The following is a 16,195-nucleotide window of genomic DNA, read 5'->3' on the forward strand; positions in this document are numbered from 1 at the left end:
TTACTGTTAATTTGAAAGTTGCTTAATCTCTTTGTGTAGGTGCGGTAAGAAGCCTGTATAGGACATCCCTGTATTGTTCATATCTTGAAAATCCTCAACTAAGAACCGCTTCATGATTATTTCCATTTTGTCGTGGGGCTTTGCAAAGGTCATCTTCATACTCCTAGGTCTTTCATCAAGGATTTGATCTACAACACTTCTCACCCATTCTGACATCGGGTTATCTAACTCAGGAAGGTGGTCAAGTTGCTCGAAACGTAGGCCTATTTCATTGAACGAATTGACTCCTAGCACATCCCTTAGCCATTCGTTGCTGACGGCACTACCAATCCAAATAAACATATACACTCCATTTTCTAAGATATATACCGCGTCTTGTTTCATTCTATCATATGAGCATCGAATTGGTGCTGGGAATGATGATCCCTCGTTTTTGTTTGGATCTTGCATTTGGTGAATGGGTAACAGCCTTGGGTAGAGAAAGAAAAGGCTTGTTCTTGCGTCCATTGTCTGCGCAATATGCATAGCCAACGCACGATCATCAATCACTATATCCAGGGCACCAGACAAAGCATCATTTTTAATCAAACACATAGAAAAGAGAGGCAGCAGTTTCAACTGCTCGGGCAGGATGAGTTGTACAGTATTCGTTTGGGTATTTGTGTTTTTCCTATAGTTGGCCAAAATCTGAGCAACACGTTTAATCATATTTTCTCGAATGCCTTTTGGTGATGAATCCAATATCGTTGACACGGCTTGCTTTAACATTAAATTAATAAGGGCGTCTGAATCTACCAGTTTATAAACGTCTGAAAACTGGTTTACAGTGGGCAGAGCCAAGTTGTGAATTCGCACCCTCCTTTTCCCATCTAGGCTAGTGGAAAGAAATGCCAATTGAAAATAGGCCTCTTCATCCTGAATTTTGTCTTCGTATTTGATTTCCACAGTAATTGCTTTATTACTATCCATAGCCCCCATTTCAACATCACTGCTATTGGACATGAAGTAACTTCCATAAAAGTTACACGGGTTTAAACCTGTTGACGTTCGGAGCCTCATGACCACATCAAATGCCAAAGTGAAGCGCACACTTCTCACACAGTCTTCAAGCAATCTTTGACCATCTTTCTCAGCTAAGAAGTAAGTGTACTTGTACACCGTTCCACCACTCAGCCTAGAAATTTGAGCCAGAGTTGCCACATCAATAAAACTTGGGTTTGCTAAATACAGATCAACGCCAACTCCCAATTCAGCGCATTTTTGAGCCAAATCATTGTAATATGTGATTTGAGGTGCAAGGATATTTTTCTCTGTATCTGTCCCTAGTAGCTTTCTGTCATCGCGAACTTTTAAACCTCCTGGCTTCCCAAACTCAGGTAAATTGATTGAAAAACCAGCAGTTTTCCATTCTTGTTACTAGCAGTCAAAGCCTTCATACCAGCTTCGATGGCTGGGCCCAACATGGCCTGAGTTCCTTGGTCTTCAGTATACAATTGGGGTATCAATTTCATTAACTGATCTATTTTATTTTTAGCTTGAATTGGATTAACAAGGAAAAAATTGGCTTGAGGGATAAAATTTTCTAGCTAATCAGACAGGGCTATCATTCTAGGGCGTGCATGTGAAAAATCCCAAAAATGGACTTCATCGCTGAATGTAATGAAACCAATGTCAACCAAAGTATCATCGTTTTCCCGAGGTATGTTTTCCAAAATTTGGTTCATGTATGAACACAAGAAGGTAACTAGTCCATTCTTCATATTGTTATATGAAACATCAATTACGAATATAAAAGCTGGATGGTTAGGTAAAGTGCTCTCTCTGCAATACTCTTTCGAGACTAAAAATTCATAGCTACCAAGGAATAATTCAGGACGTTGATATTTATCAGTTCTTTCCCCTCTGTTATCAAGGTATGCCATGTAGTCTTGCGGTACGTCCGAGATTCCCTTACATAACGGACAGGTAAATCTTCGGCCTCCATCTACAAACTTCATGAAGGGTGACATGTATGCTTTGCATCTGACGCAACGAGGGGGACCTGTTACACTAAAATCAACAACTACGGGTGAAGTTTCATCTTCTTTAAGCTGCGCAAGTGGACTAATTATGAGTCCCAAAGGAATTAACGTCTGCTTCACCAGATCTGGCGAGTTTGGAATGCCATAGAGAGTGGATCTTATAAATTTTGGGTTACAAATTCCTTTATCAACTGCACTGAAGTCTGTGGCAGCTAGAGGAGGAACAACACCTTTAGAATCAGTTTCGAACGGTTTTCCACTATATTTCTCTAAATCTTCACGCCAAACAGCAGTTGTGTTGGGAACCATATCCGAGTCTAATCCTGGCGGCTTTTGTTGTACATACCCCGTGGGTCCAGCGTACCCAGAAGACACTCCTTGATATGCGCCTGGCTGCTGATAGCGTCCAGGAGGCACTATTCCAGGTTGAGGATAGCCTGGACGGGGAATTTGAGCAGGCCCACCAGCCTGATGGAATTGGCCTTGCACAGGATAGCTTCCAGGCTGACTGGGCATACGTTGCTGCGGCAGAGGACGGATTCCCATCTGCTGCATCGCCTGAGGCTGTGGTGGCATACTTAAAGGCTGTCCTGCAGCAGTAAAAGTTTTCGCAGGGGAGGAGGCTAAGGGTTGAATTCCAACGGGTTCCGCGGGTCCAACACCAATATTTGACAGTTGATTTGATGTTGGTTGCGTGGGATATTGGGAAGAAATGCCAAAATAACCCTGAGGCGTATTGACGGTTGGGGTTCCATAAGACTGTCCAGGCATGGTCGATGGCAAAGGTCTTTGGGGACTGGATACTGGAGAAGGCCGAGTTGGCATTCTTTGAAATGGCATCCCTAATGGCCGTTGAAACTGTCCTGATATACTTCCAGGAGTAGACGCCATCCCAGGTGTGATTGGCATCCGCTGGGGAAAAGTAGGGCCAGTTGGGGTAATATTGCCACTAGCCGTTCCATTTACATATCCCTGTGTTGGTATATTGTTTCCCATGTCATTCAATTGGGTCATTTGTTGAGAATTTGACATATTTTGCATTTGTCCTGTCAAATTCCTTAATGATGCTGGTCTAATACCAGGCTGCCCCGGTAACTGCAAAAATAAAACTAATTTTTAAATTTTCAGGTATTTTGTTAGTTTGAATGAAAAGATAAAAATTATTGCTCAGATATCATAAATATTTTTGCAGTTTACATAATAACTTAAGCGATTCTAAACTGAAAAATAAAATAAATATTAAAAAATGGAATTTTTTGGTCTGAAAATACATAGTCAATCCCACATCGGGTAGTTAGAACCTAACCAAAAATAAAACTAATTTTAACATTTTAAGGTATTTTTCTAGCTTGTATTGAAATATTCAAACTATTGCTCGGATACCAAGGATATTTTTGCAGTTTACACAAGCTGCAAAGATCGCACAGGCTGATCTTTGTAAATTGAGAAAAATTTTACGAATGTTTTACCGGGATTACGAAAAATATTCAAAATTAAAGATTAAAATTATCTCTGAAAGAATAGATTTTGTTGAAAAGTCAGCTAGAGATGCTTTCGCAAAACTTCATAGTAATATCCAAAAGAAATGTTGAATGTTTAGTGAAAAGTTTCCAAGGTATGGACCGGCAACTGTGGAACAGTTTGCAGATGTAATGGGAAATCTTATACATCACTGTGAATATATGGAGGCATAATTGTCCTTTACTTAGTTTCAGCTTAAATTCGATGATCGAGCCTTTATGTAATACTAACTACATCCAACGACTATGACGTCATTGATCAATATTGTATATAAAAAATTAAGTTTTTCGTAAAAAATAATTAATTAAAAAAAAATTAAGTACAAATAGCACTAGATCTAGATATTTCCTTTAAAATGAGCCATTGAACAACTCTCTACAATGTTCCAGTGCCAAGCTATCTCTGGAAACAAAAGAAAGAAAGAAAAAAATATCCCGTTTGTGGAGAATAACGTGATTAAAGTCAATTTTCTTGATTTCCAAGCCAACATATATCCCTTGCTGTTCAAGCCAAATGACAGAAAATTTCCTATACAGGGGTTTCGGACAAGGTGGTTTTAATGGTGCACTTTTTGTTTTGATCTGACTACTTTTTTAGGAGCTATGGTTTTTTTATTTCTTAACATTGGACGTGATCGTCTCTTACTAGGTTGCTAGCTACCGCTGCAGCCCGGATTATACATCACTGTGAATATATGGAGGCATAATTGTCCTTTACTTATTTTCAGCTTAAATTCGATGATCGAGCCTTTATGTAAAATTGATTACAAACAGGAAAAAGCCTACGGCTTTTTCTTCTTTGAAATAGTAAGAGACTAGCCTCAAACAATCAAGTAGCTAACTAAATCAAATGTATGTATTGGGTTTTTATTCCAATGACCGGCTTTTAGTGGAAAATTTTAATATATTGACCTTAAATATAATAACTGTACTAGCCTATACTATAGTTAAGTGGCCTATAAAATTTAGTATAGGCAAGAGGTCGTTCTTTATTAAAACATCTTCAATCAACAATACACAATGTACATGAGGCGCACCTCGTTTCTGATACTCGATACGCCAGAAATGATCCTTAATTTTACCAAACAAAGGATTTGTCTTTGAACAAATTAGCTCATTAAATATAGGTGTCCATTTTTGTCAAAGTGCATGAGCAACTGGATCTAGACACGTCAACTCTGGTGGGGTCATTTTTGCTACACCAGGTAAGTTCTTATGGAGAGTCCGTAAATAGTCAATAAATTCAGGAGAGTACCACTCAGCACATGAAACTGTCAGAAGCAAAGTCGGTGGACCCAATTGCTCAATCATTGACTTTATTTTATAGGAAAGAGATTGAAAATACTTCTGAGATCCTCTGATTTTTGATTGAACAGAAAACAAAGTCGCTTCCATCTCTCCATCACGGGAATGAAGCCTGTCTATAAATTGACGAGCATTTTGATTTGGTTTCATAGTCCGCAACATATGACCGACGCTATTACACATGTAAGAGAATTCTTGCAATTGGAAGCTGTGAAAAAGATACTGTTTGTCAAGACAAAACTTAGTATGTCTGCTAAGAAACCTTGATTTAAAATATTCTGCATTCCTAATCCGAAAAGGTCTTGCCTTGTCACGCAAGCCATATTTGCCTTTCGGGAAAAGATTTGGAAACACTTTTAGATCAAGTTCTTCCTGAAATAAGTCTTCACTCTCACCTTTTAGTTTCTTGATTTGAAATTTGTCAGTACCAAGATCTTTCATCTGCTTAAAATCTTCTATGAAGTCTTTTGGAACCGCTGAATTGAGAGGCTGGACAGAAAAATGTTCAACCAATGTAGATTATGCGCTTTCTGTCAGTTTCTGAAGGATTGCAGCTTCCGGTATTTCAGGTAAATTATCAACACCAACCGCTTTTTCAGCAAGACGTGCTTCAAGTATTTTATTTAAGTCTTCTAGGGTGTATGCACGTATTGTTTTATAGAGACTGTTGTTCTCTCTTAACCACAACAGTGCTTCATGGACTTTTCTCAGATCTATTAGTGCAGTCCAAACATTCTTGTTGTAAGTAGACTTCAATGACTACAAAACTATCAATGTTAAGAAGTTTTTCAGGCTGAATATCTGCATTTGCTTGCACATCAACAGGTAGATATACTATTCTCCCCTTAAGATCGTCAACAAGTTCTGTTCTAGGTCTCTTCAATTCAGTTACTTGCCCTAATCTGACGATCGTAAGACAAGGCATTACAAATCGAATCATTGCCATTTCAAAATTATTTAAATACTTTATATATTCCGGTGTACAGTCTATATGAAGGTTATTTAATACTGATCGGACATTCTCCTCACTTTTCAACATTTTCCCAGCACAGTAATCACAGACAGAGAATAAATCTATGAAATCCTCTTTCCAACCTGTACAATGAATTAGCTGTTCTCTGTCATCTTTGGGTATGTCCTGTTGTAGGTGTTCTAAAATAGTGGCCATCATTACATCAAAACCTTTCTTATTTGAAAGGGGTCTTAGACTCTTCAATTGGTATTTTGTCTTTATCTGCTCGCAGTTTTCACAATACATTATGGAGAATACATCCCTGAAGTTAGCTACCTCATCAAGGCTCTCACCGAATAATTTTATTGTTGTATTTTTATCGACAGAAACTCTAATATTGCTATCACCGTAGATGAAGTCTTGACTATTATTACGACAGTCTACTTGACACTTCTTCTATATAATGACTTAGTTCCTTGTACGAACCCTCGACTTTCAGTAGATTAATATGTTGTATAATCTTAGATTTTGATACTGCATTATATACACTATTAATGAAACAAGTCAAGACAGTAAAATATGGACCTAGTGCCCTTAGAGAACGCAAATAGCTCTGACATCCCTCATTTGGGCTACAGTACAACAAATTCCCATGCTTTCTTGTGTCCCTGTAATTGATTTCACAATAATCCAAGCCGCCAAGGTAGAAATTAACTATTTTGTCAGTTGAAACTTTTAATACTATATTATTTTCAAGGATTTCAAAAAGAATTTGACATAATTCAATATCCGTCGGATAGAGCTTGCAGATATCAGGGTGACATTGCCAAGTAACCTGCTGCCCAATTTTTCGTTTTGAATGTTTACTCAGATTGTTATAGGTGACTTCAGCCATCATAATTTCCTTGTCAGATCTAGATTCAGAGGATTTTTCAATAGTTGTCTCGTACTTTTCAGGACAGTTTGTTCTACTACACAGAGAATTTTTTGCCAAATATTCAGTAGAACTAAAAGAACTGTTTAAAACACAGTTATACTTTTTTCTTGAGTCGGTGTTCCAGGAATTTGTTCTAAATCATTAGTCTTACAAACACATATACTAATAACCCTAACAGGCTCGTTTTCGCCATAATTGAAAAACATTGCTTCTCCTTCGCTGCTGATAGGTATGCTTGTATATATATTTTTATTGCTGCTACATAAACTGCAATTGCTCCTTCCAAAATTAATATGCGAATTTTCTAAGAAGTACGCCTCTGTATATTCACTGTGTTGTCAAACATTTTCCATTGTATCTATAAACTGTTCCGCAGTTGCCAGTCCATACTTTGGAAGCGTTTCATTAAACTGACAACATTTCTTTTGGATATTACTATGAAGCTTTGTCAAAGCATTTCTAGCCGACTTTTCAACAGCATCCGCTCTTTCAAAGAGAATTTTAATCTGTAATTTTGAATACTTTTCGTGATCCCGATAAAACATGCGTAAAATGTTTCTCAATTTACAAAGATCAGCCTGCATTTTTGCCATCTTCTTGTATTTCTGAATGTAATTTTTCCCTTTGTCCTTATGCGTTCTTCGGTACAACCTCGCAGAGAATTTAATTTTTTCATTATAGCTTTTGTCACCCCAGTATCTACCCATTATTCTGGTAGCAACTTTTTTCTTATGTTTGTTTCGGTAATCTATATCGTTATCATACCGTTCCTTGCTTTTTTGTTTGGCTGTCTCAATTGTTGCTTCTCTATGATCTTCATCATTATCATACTGTTCCTTAATCTTTTGTTTGGCTCTCTCAATTTTCGCATGTCTATAAACTACATCATTATAATAACGCTGTTTGTCACTATCAATTTTTGCATCTTGATACGCCTGGTCGGTTGAATACCTTTGCTTTTCTCTATTAAAGATGCTATCTCTGTTTTTTTGGTAGTACTGTTTCTTCAACTTGCGTGTAGCTTGCTTGATTGAAACCATTATGTAACCATTAGTTGAATGTTTAAGTCACGTATCAAGTATCAAGAACCTAACAAAAAATTAAACTAATTTTTAAATTTTCAGGTATTTTTCTAGTCTAAATTAAAAGATTAAAACTATTGTTCAGACACAATAAATATTTTTGCAGTTTATAACTTTAGCGATTCTGAACTAAAAACGAAAATAAATTTTTACGTCACGTCGCTCATTAAGTCATATATGGTTATTAGTACACAATAGGTTTTAGATATTACGTCATGTCACTTATTACGTCATATATGGTTATTAGTAGATAATCGGTAAAATATTCGTTCTTTATTATAACAATGATCGTCTTTTAATGGAAATTTTGAATATATTGACCTTAAATATAACTTTACTTGCCTATACTATAGTTCAGTGGCCTATAAAATATAAAAAACTGATTACAAACAGGAAAAAGCCTACGGCTTTTTCCTATTTGAAATAGTAAGAGACGAACCTCAAACAATCAAGTAGCTAACTAATTCCAATGCATACAATTGTTCGTTATTCCAATAATCGTCTTTTAATGTAATAATTAAGTGGCGTATAAAATTTAGCATAGGGAAGAAGTCGTTCTTTATTATAATTTTAATCTGACTATTTTTAGGAGTAATGGGCTAATATATTCCTTAACATTGGACGTGATTGTCTCTTACTAGAGAGCAAGCTACCGCTGCAACCCGGATGATATTTGTAACGCAGTTCCTTGTAAATTGCAATATATTCAAAGCAGAGGGTCGTTCTTTACTAGACGTTTCTTTTTCCCGTTGCATTAGTTACTATGAGATAGACTTCGGTCCTTACTGTACTACCCCTGGCGCCACCGTATATCAGTTCTATTGGCGAGAGATCGTTCGTTACTGTAATGAAGGAGGGGTCTAGTTAATTACAGTGTGAAAAGACATCAAAAATGCAGTTTTTGGTGGAAAACTTTATTCTCTTTTAGAAATAATTTATTTTAGTTACTATAGATTTGTAACCCAATTAATTTCCTTTAAAATGAGCTATTGAACAAATCTCTGCGATGTTCCAGTGCCAAGCTATCTCTGGAAAAGAAAGAAAAAAAATATCCCGTTTAGGCAGAATGTTGTAGTAGCTGCCACTTTTGTTGATTTTCAAGCCAATAGGGACAGAAAGTTTACTATACAGGGGTTTCGGATAAGGCGGTTCTAAACGGTTTACTTTTGTTTTGATCTGACTCCTTTTTTAGGAGCTATGGGTTTTTATATTTCTTAACATTGGACGTAATCGTGTCTTATTAGGTTGCTAGCTACCGCTGCAACCCGGATTTAAGCTATATCCGATGAAACTTACTTTGTCCCCATTTATAATGAACTGTTTTGATCCATTATGTACAGTGTGCTTTTTCTTAAGCTATTCGGATTCATTCGTTTCTTGCTCTGATCTGACTTTATTTTCAGGAGTATGGGCTATTGCAGTTTTTGTTAAGGGACGCGATCGTCTCTTACTAGGTTGCTAGCTACCGCTGCAACCTGGATTGCTAGCTACCGCTTCAACCCGGACAATGTCCAGTTCTTAAAGTAAACCTATAAACATTACTGCCTTTTATATGATTGTCAATAGCTTGTTTCGTTTAGCATAGGCTAGAGGTCGTTCTTTACTTTAAAGAAGGGGGTTCGATTCCCCGTCGGGGAGAACTTTTAATATGTTGAATTAAAAGCACTATCTTTTCAATTTAAAATTTAAAAAAGAAATGTAATTGTAATGTAATTGTTTATTGTAAACATTTGTTTGTTTACATTGTTTATTTACATTCTTGCTAAAATAATGAAGATAATATTAATGAACCACAGTGTTCAGTTTCTTCGGACTTGAGTTCGTTTTTTAACTATAAATACAAACAGGAAAAAGCCTACGGCTTTTTCTTCTTTTAAATAGTAAGAGACGAAACTCGAACAATCAAGTAGCTAACTAAGTCCAATGTATGGAATGGTTTGTTATTTCAGTGATCGTCTTTTAATGTAAAAAAATATAAATACTGTAATCTTAACTATAGTGAAGTTGCGTATAAAAGTTAGTATAGGGAAGAGTTCGATCTTTATTATAAACTTTCTTCTGGAATCTTCTGTATTATACAGAACATATTTCCTTTATTCTTTTGTTCTTTGAATAATATGATTTCCTTTCGTCCTTTGCCTAATTAATTACACAATACACTAGATGTAGTAATTTCCTTTAAAATGAGCCATTAAACATAAACTGAATCGTTAACCATTAATAATAACCTGGTTACCAACAGAAAAAGCCTACGGCTTTTCTTCTTTGAAATAGTAAGAGACGAACCTCAAACAATCAAGTGGCTAACTAATTCTAATGTATGCAATGGTTTGAAATTCCAATGATCGTCTTAATATCTCTTCAACACATTGTTAACAGTAACCTTTGATTACTGTAAGCATCATCTATATAATGGTTCCTTATAATACTTCAGTTACTATGGACTGAAGATCGTTCTTTAAAGTAATTTGTCTAGCCTTCTCAATTGTTGCTTCTCTATAAAGTTTATCATTATGATAACGCTCCTTGATCTTTTGTCTAGCCTGCTCAATTCTTGCTTCTCTGTAATATTCATCATTGTCATACCGTTCCTTGCTCTTTTGTCTAGCCTGCTCAATTGTTGCTTCTCTGTAATCTTCATCATTAGCATACCGTTCCTTGATCTTTTGTTTGGCTGTCTCAATTTTTGCATGTCTATAATCTTCATCATTGTGATAACACATCTTGCTGTTTTGTTTGATTACTTCTCGATACGCCTGGTCGGTTGAATACCTTTGCTTTTTTCTTTTCAAGATACTATCTCTGTTGTTTGTGTAGTACTGTTTTTTCAATTTGCGTGCAGCTTGCTTGATTGAAACCATTATGTAATTATGAATGTGAACATTTACAGTTCTGACGCTTCTTATATAGTAATTGTGACGTCACAGCGTAATGATTTTATTGACGTCATAGCGCAATGATATTATTTCATGACGTCTTCAGAAACAACAATATAATTTCGTGTTTTTCTATTCACGTCATAGCTCTAATATAAAACTATGACAACATTCAATATTTATCTAGTAGGGTTTCAGACAAGGTAATTCTAATGATGTACTTTTGTTTTGATCTGACTCTATTTTTAGGAGTTTTGTTATATATTTCTTAGCATTGGACTGATCGTCTCTTACTAGATTGCTAGCTACTGCTGCAACCCGGATTCACATATATATTATTTATGAGAGGCAACCTGGCCGAGTGGTCCAAGGCACTGGTGTTAGCCACCAGTCTCTTCGGAGGCGTGGGTTCAAATCTTACCGCTGGTAAACGATTATGTTTTGAAAGACTGCAGTGTGAAAAGACATCGAAAATGCAGTTTTTGGTGGAAAAATTTATTCTCTTTTAGAAATAATTTATTTTAGTTACAAAAGGTTTTTAACCCAATTAATTTCCTCTAAAATGAGCTATTGAACAACCCTCTATGATGTTTCAGTGCCAAGCTCTCTCTGGAAACAAAGAAAAAAAGAAAAAAATATCCCGTTTAGGAAGAATGTTGTAGTAGCTGCCACTTTTCTTGATTTTCCAGCCAATATATTTCCCTTGCTGTTCAAGCCAAGGGATAGAAAGTTTCCTATACAGGGGTTTCGGACAAGGCGGTTCTAATTGTGTACTTTTTGTTTTGATCTGACTCCTTTTTTAGGAACTATGGGTTTTTATATTTCTTAACATTGGACGTGATCGTCTTTTACTAGGGTGCTAGCTACCGCTGCAACCCGAATGAGAGATCGTTCTTTACTATAATAATGTAACCCGGATTGACAACCCAGATTATGTAAACCCTGATTAGAAGCAGGAAAAATCCTACGGCTTTTTCTTCTTTGGAGTAGTAAGAGACGACTCTCAAAGGATAAGGGAGCTAACTAAGTCCAATGTATGCAATGGTTTGTTCTTCTAATGATCGTCTTTTACTATAATATTTTTAAACTATTAATTTCCTTTAAAATGAGCCATTGAACAACTCTCTACGATGTTCCAGTGCCAAGCTATCTGTGGAATTACTAACCTATACTATAATTCAGTGGCGTATTAAATTTAGTATAGGCATGAGGTCGTTCTTTATTATATTTTATTGACGTCATAGCGCAATGATATTATTTCATGACGTCTTCAGAAACAACAATTATAATTTCGTGTTTTTCTATTCACGTCATAGCTCTAATATAAAACTATGACGACATTCAATATTTATCTAGTAGGGTTTCTGACAAGGTAATTCTAATGATGTACTTTTGTTTTGATCTGACTCTATTTTTAGGAGTTTTGTTATATTTCTTAGCATTGGACTGATCGTCTCTTACTAGATTGCTAGCTACTGCTGCAACCCGGATTCACATATATATTATTTATGAGAGGCAACCTGGCCAAGTGGTCCAAGGCACTGGTGTTAGCCACCAGTCTCTTCGGAGGCGTGGGTTCAAATCTTACCGCTGGTATACGATTATGTTTGAAAGACTGCAGTGTGAAAAGACATCGAAAATGCAGTTTTTGGTGGAAAAATTTATTCTCTTTTAGAAATAATTTATTTTAGTTACAAAAGGTTTTTAACCCAATTAATTTCCTTTAAAATGAGCTATTGAACAACCCTCTACGATGTTCCAGTGCCAAGCTATCTCTGGAAACAAAGAAAAAAAGAAAAAAAGAAAAAAATATCCCGTTTAGGAAGAATGTTGTAGTAGCTGCCACTTTTCTTGATTTTCAAGCCAATATATTTCCCTTGCTGTTCAAGCCAAGGGACAGAAAGTTTCCTATAGAGGGATTTCGGACAAGGTGGTTCTAATGGTGTACTTTTTGTTTTGACCTGACTCTTTTCTTAGGAACTATGGGGTTTTATATTTCTTAACATTGGACGTGATCGTCTCTTACTAGGTTGCTAGCTACCGCTGCAACCCGGATAAATTCGATGATCGAGCCTTTATATAACTAGGTTGATAGCTACCGATGCAATCCGGATACTGTAAAACCGTTCAACACACCCATTCACACCTTTCAGTTAGTATTATAGGTTAGAGTTCGTTCTTTATTGTAACTACCACTGCAACCCGGATTCCAATTACTATGGGCTATAGTTCGTCCTTTAATGTAATGTTTGAAAGACTGCAGTGTGAAAAGACATCAAAAATGCAGTTTTTGGTGGAAAAATTTATTCTCTTTTAGAAATAATTTATTTTAGTTACTATAGATTTTTAACCCAATTAATTTCCTTTAAAATGAGCTATTGAACAACCCTCTATGATGTTCCAGTGCCAAGCTATCTCTGGATACAAAAAAAAGAAAAAAAGAATAAAATATCCCGTTTGTTGAGAATAACGTGGTTAAAGTCAATTTTCTTGATTTTCAAGCCAATATATTTCCCTTGCTGTTCAAGCCAAGGGACAGAAAGTTTCCTATACAGGGGTTTCGGACAAGGCGGTTCTAATGGTGTACTTTTTGTTTTGATCTGACTCCTTTGTTAGGAACTATGGGTTTTTATATTTCTTAACATTGGACGTGATCGTCTCTTACTAGGTTGCTATCTACCGCTGCAACCCGGATACTAACTGCATCCAACGACTATGACGTCATTAATCAATATTGTATATAAAAAATTAAGTTTTTCGTAAAAAATAATTAATTTAGAAAAAAATTTATGGGTTTACTGTATGTTTTGACCTTCGGTGGGAATTCTGTTTTGATCATCCTGAAAAATATCAATTCCTTCCTCCCTCTTCTATAGTCCTTGAGTAAATTTAAGTCTTCCTTTTCTATTCTCTTCTCATACATTTCTTTTATAAGACCACTGTTAAAATATACCTGTCCTGTATGGCATCATAGCCCTTCTAATGAACTCTCAGCTGTGTCGGGATATTTGGTAGCAGATGTTTTTTCCTGTTTCCTGTCCAAAAATTTTCCTGTCGCGGTGGGACCAAGGATGGGAAATTAGCTACTAACAGTACCTATGTAACCTATCCTCAGTAGTTTCTCATCCCTTTTCCGGTGAACAATACTGAGAAAATCAATTGTTGGGGAGCAGTAACCTGAATACAGTCACACCAGGCCTCTTCTGTTGAAACGTGTACGACTAGGAACAATCTTACCGTACGAAATTCGTAGGCTCTAGAGTACCATGCTAAGAATCAAAGAACATGTAGAAATTAGCGACGAACCGAAGGCAAGGCCAAGCCATTTAAACTGTTTAACACGCAATATTGGCCTTGTTTCCATTGAACACTTCTCTTTAACTAGATCTTCCATCAACTTAGTCCAGTGGCGGATCCAGGGGAGGGGGGCACGCGCCTCCTAGCGTAGTCTAAACTAGTGTAATTCCCTTAATTAACTCAAGTTTGCATTAATTAAACTTGCTCCTAACCAAAGTTTATCGGATGAACATATTTTGCCCCCGACCCAATTTTTTTTATCGGATCAACCTATTTTGCCCCCCCCCCTCCTCCCCCCAAACAAAATCCTGGACCCGCCCCTGACTTAGTCAGAATATAAGTGGGCTTGATTGCAACCTATACCTTTACGAAAGCCCAGTTGGTAGGGCGTGAAATCGTACTTATTAGCAATATCTAGAAGAAGAACATACTCAAAATCTTACTTAAAAAACAAGAAACTGTAATAGGCCTAAAATTGGCACAAATATTTGGGTCTTTACCTCTTTTGGGCATAGATGTTAAAAGGCCACTAAGGAAACGATCAGGCACCATTGATTGCACGAGACACATTCGGAAAATTAACTGAAAATGTGACACAAGTAACGGGCAATCATACTTAAAAAACATAAGAAATGCCGAACTGTCAGTTTCCTTCACGCTTTTCAGAGCTTGGGTAATCTGGCTCGTCGAAAGAGAAAAAAACAGCACATTGTAAAATTATTATTGGTGTCTCATGAACTATTTTTATAGTGAAAAGAAAACATGGACTTGCTGATTGCAGGTAGACAACGCATGCTTATATTGAAACACGAAATCAGAAATCTTCAGACTTGACGAAACCTTCAGACTTCAGAATTTGCCAAAACAGTGTGGATTGTCCCTTTCTACACATCTGCACAGATTTCTATAGGGGAAAATGTGGCAACGATCAATGTATATTGGTACACAAAGAGCCTTGCCGAAAGTTCTCCTGTGGTCTTTGCTTCGTGAACGACTGTCCTAAAGTGCACCTGCCAGCTAAACGTCGCCTACATGGGGCAATAAAAAACGCACAGGAAGCAGTCAAAAAACGGGTTCCCTGCAAAATGCGAAGTTGGGAAACAAGATATCAGAACAGGAGATCGTTTACTGAGAATTGTCCCCTTAATGCAGTTGAAACTCACGCCTCCGAGGAACGACAACAGCATACATCCTATAGCTCCCCCTCCCCCCTACCGAAGACCGTGGCTCCCCGCCCCCCCAATAAGATGGCACGCTATACCATACGGGCCCGTACCAGATATCAGACTAACTATCCCGCCAGCTCACCAAATTATTACTCCCCATTTTCCAACGAGGAACAGATTTTCACAGCTCATCGAGTCGCTAGTCTAACACAGCCCATTCTTGATTTCCACCTCTCAATCCCACCACCAATAAATCAAGCTTTACTCCATGAACAACTCCCACCACCTTACACTCAACAAAAAGGTCACCTTCAACAAGTGAAAACACCTGTTGCAACCTTAAAATACAACCCCAAGTATACTCAGCGCTCAGCTCAAATGGATGCCCAAAGACACCGAACTCTACACGGTACAACAAAGGATTGTAATTACACAAAGCAGAAGTATTCATTTCCATAAATTCTGCTCGCCAACGTCCGCTCTCTTGGGAATAAAGTTGAAGAGCTGGAAATCACCCTCATACAACATGACATCGAAGTAGCTTGCTCGTGCAAAACCTGGTCTGCGTCTAACACATGCACGGTTATTTCCGGGTACGATGTGTATCTACTGCCAACATTAAATAAGGACGGGGACATTATGAGTCATGGTGGCGGAGTTGGTTTTCTTTGCAAGTCTGCAATTCCGAATCGAGCCCTAAATATCCCTATCCCTAGGAAACCTGAGCACGAAGTTCTGTGGCTTTGCAAGGCCCCGATACTTACCAAAAGAAGTATCGTCAATCATTTTTGGTGTAGTCTACTACCCGCCAAGAGCATCGTTCCGAAAGGAACTCGTACTCTACCTACAGCATTCGGTTGACTACATAAGATCCCAAGACCCATACGCTGCCATTCAGATCCTGGGCGACATTCAAGGAGGCACACTTGTGCCTCTATGAAGAGGCGACCCACCACAATGTTAAGCGATTTCCGGTCCTAGCGGTCGCAGAGAGACAGCGGTAATCGCATTTCGTAGCCCAAGCTCAAACTAAGAAACG

General features: G+C 37.3%; 1 pseudogene; it reads right to left on the reverse strand.

The window, feature by feature from the left end:
- Positions 1 to 6: 6 nt before the first annotated feature.
- Positions 7 to 15,181, reverse strand: LOC148938377 (protein transport protein Sec24C pseudogene; annotated as a pseudogene).
- Positions 15,182 to 16,195: the final 1,014 nt, after the last annotated feature.

This window comes from Artemia sp. Qi Xiang Cuo, unplaced genomic scaffold (genome assembly GCF_049724085.1).
Source record: "Artemia sp. Qi Xiang Cuo unplaced genomic scaffold, ASM4972408v1 HiC_scaffold_2954, whole genome shotgun sequence".
Taxonomy (NCBI): Eukaryota; Metazoa; Arthropoda; class Branchiopoda; order Anostraca; family Artemiidae; genus Artemia; species Artemia sp. Qi Xiang Cuo.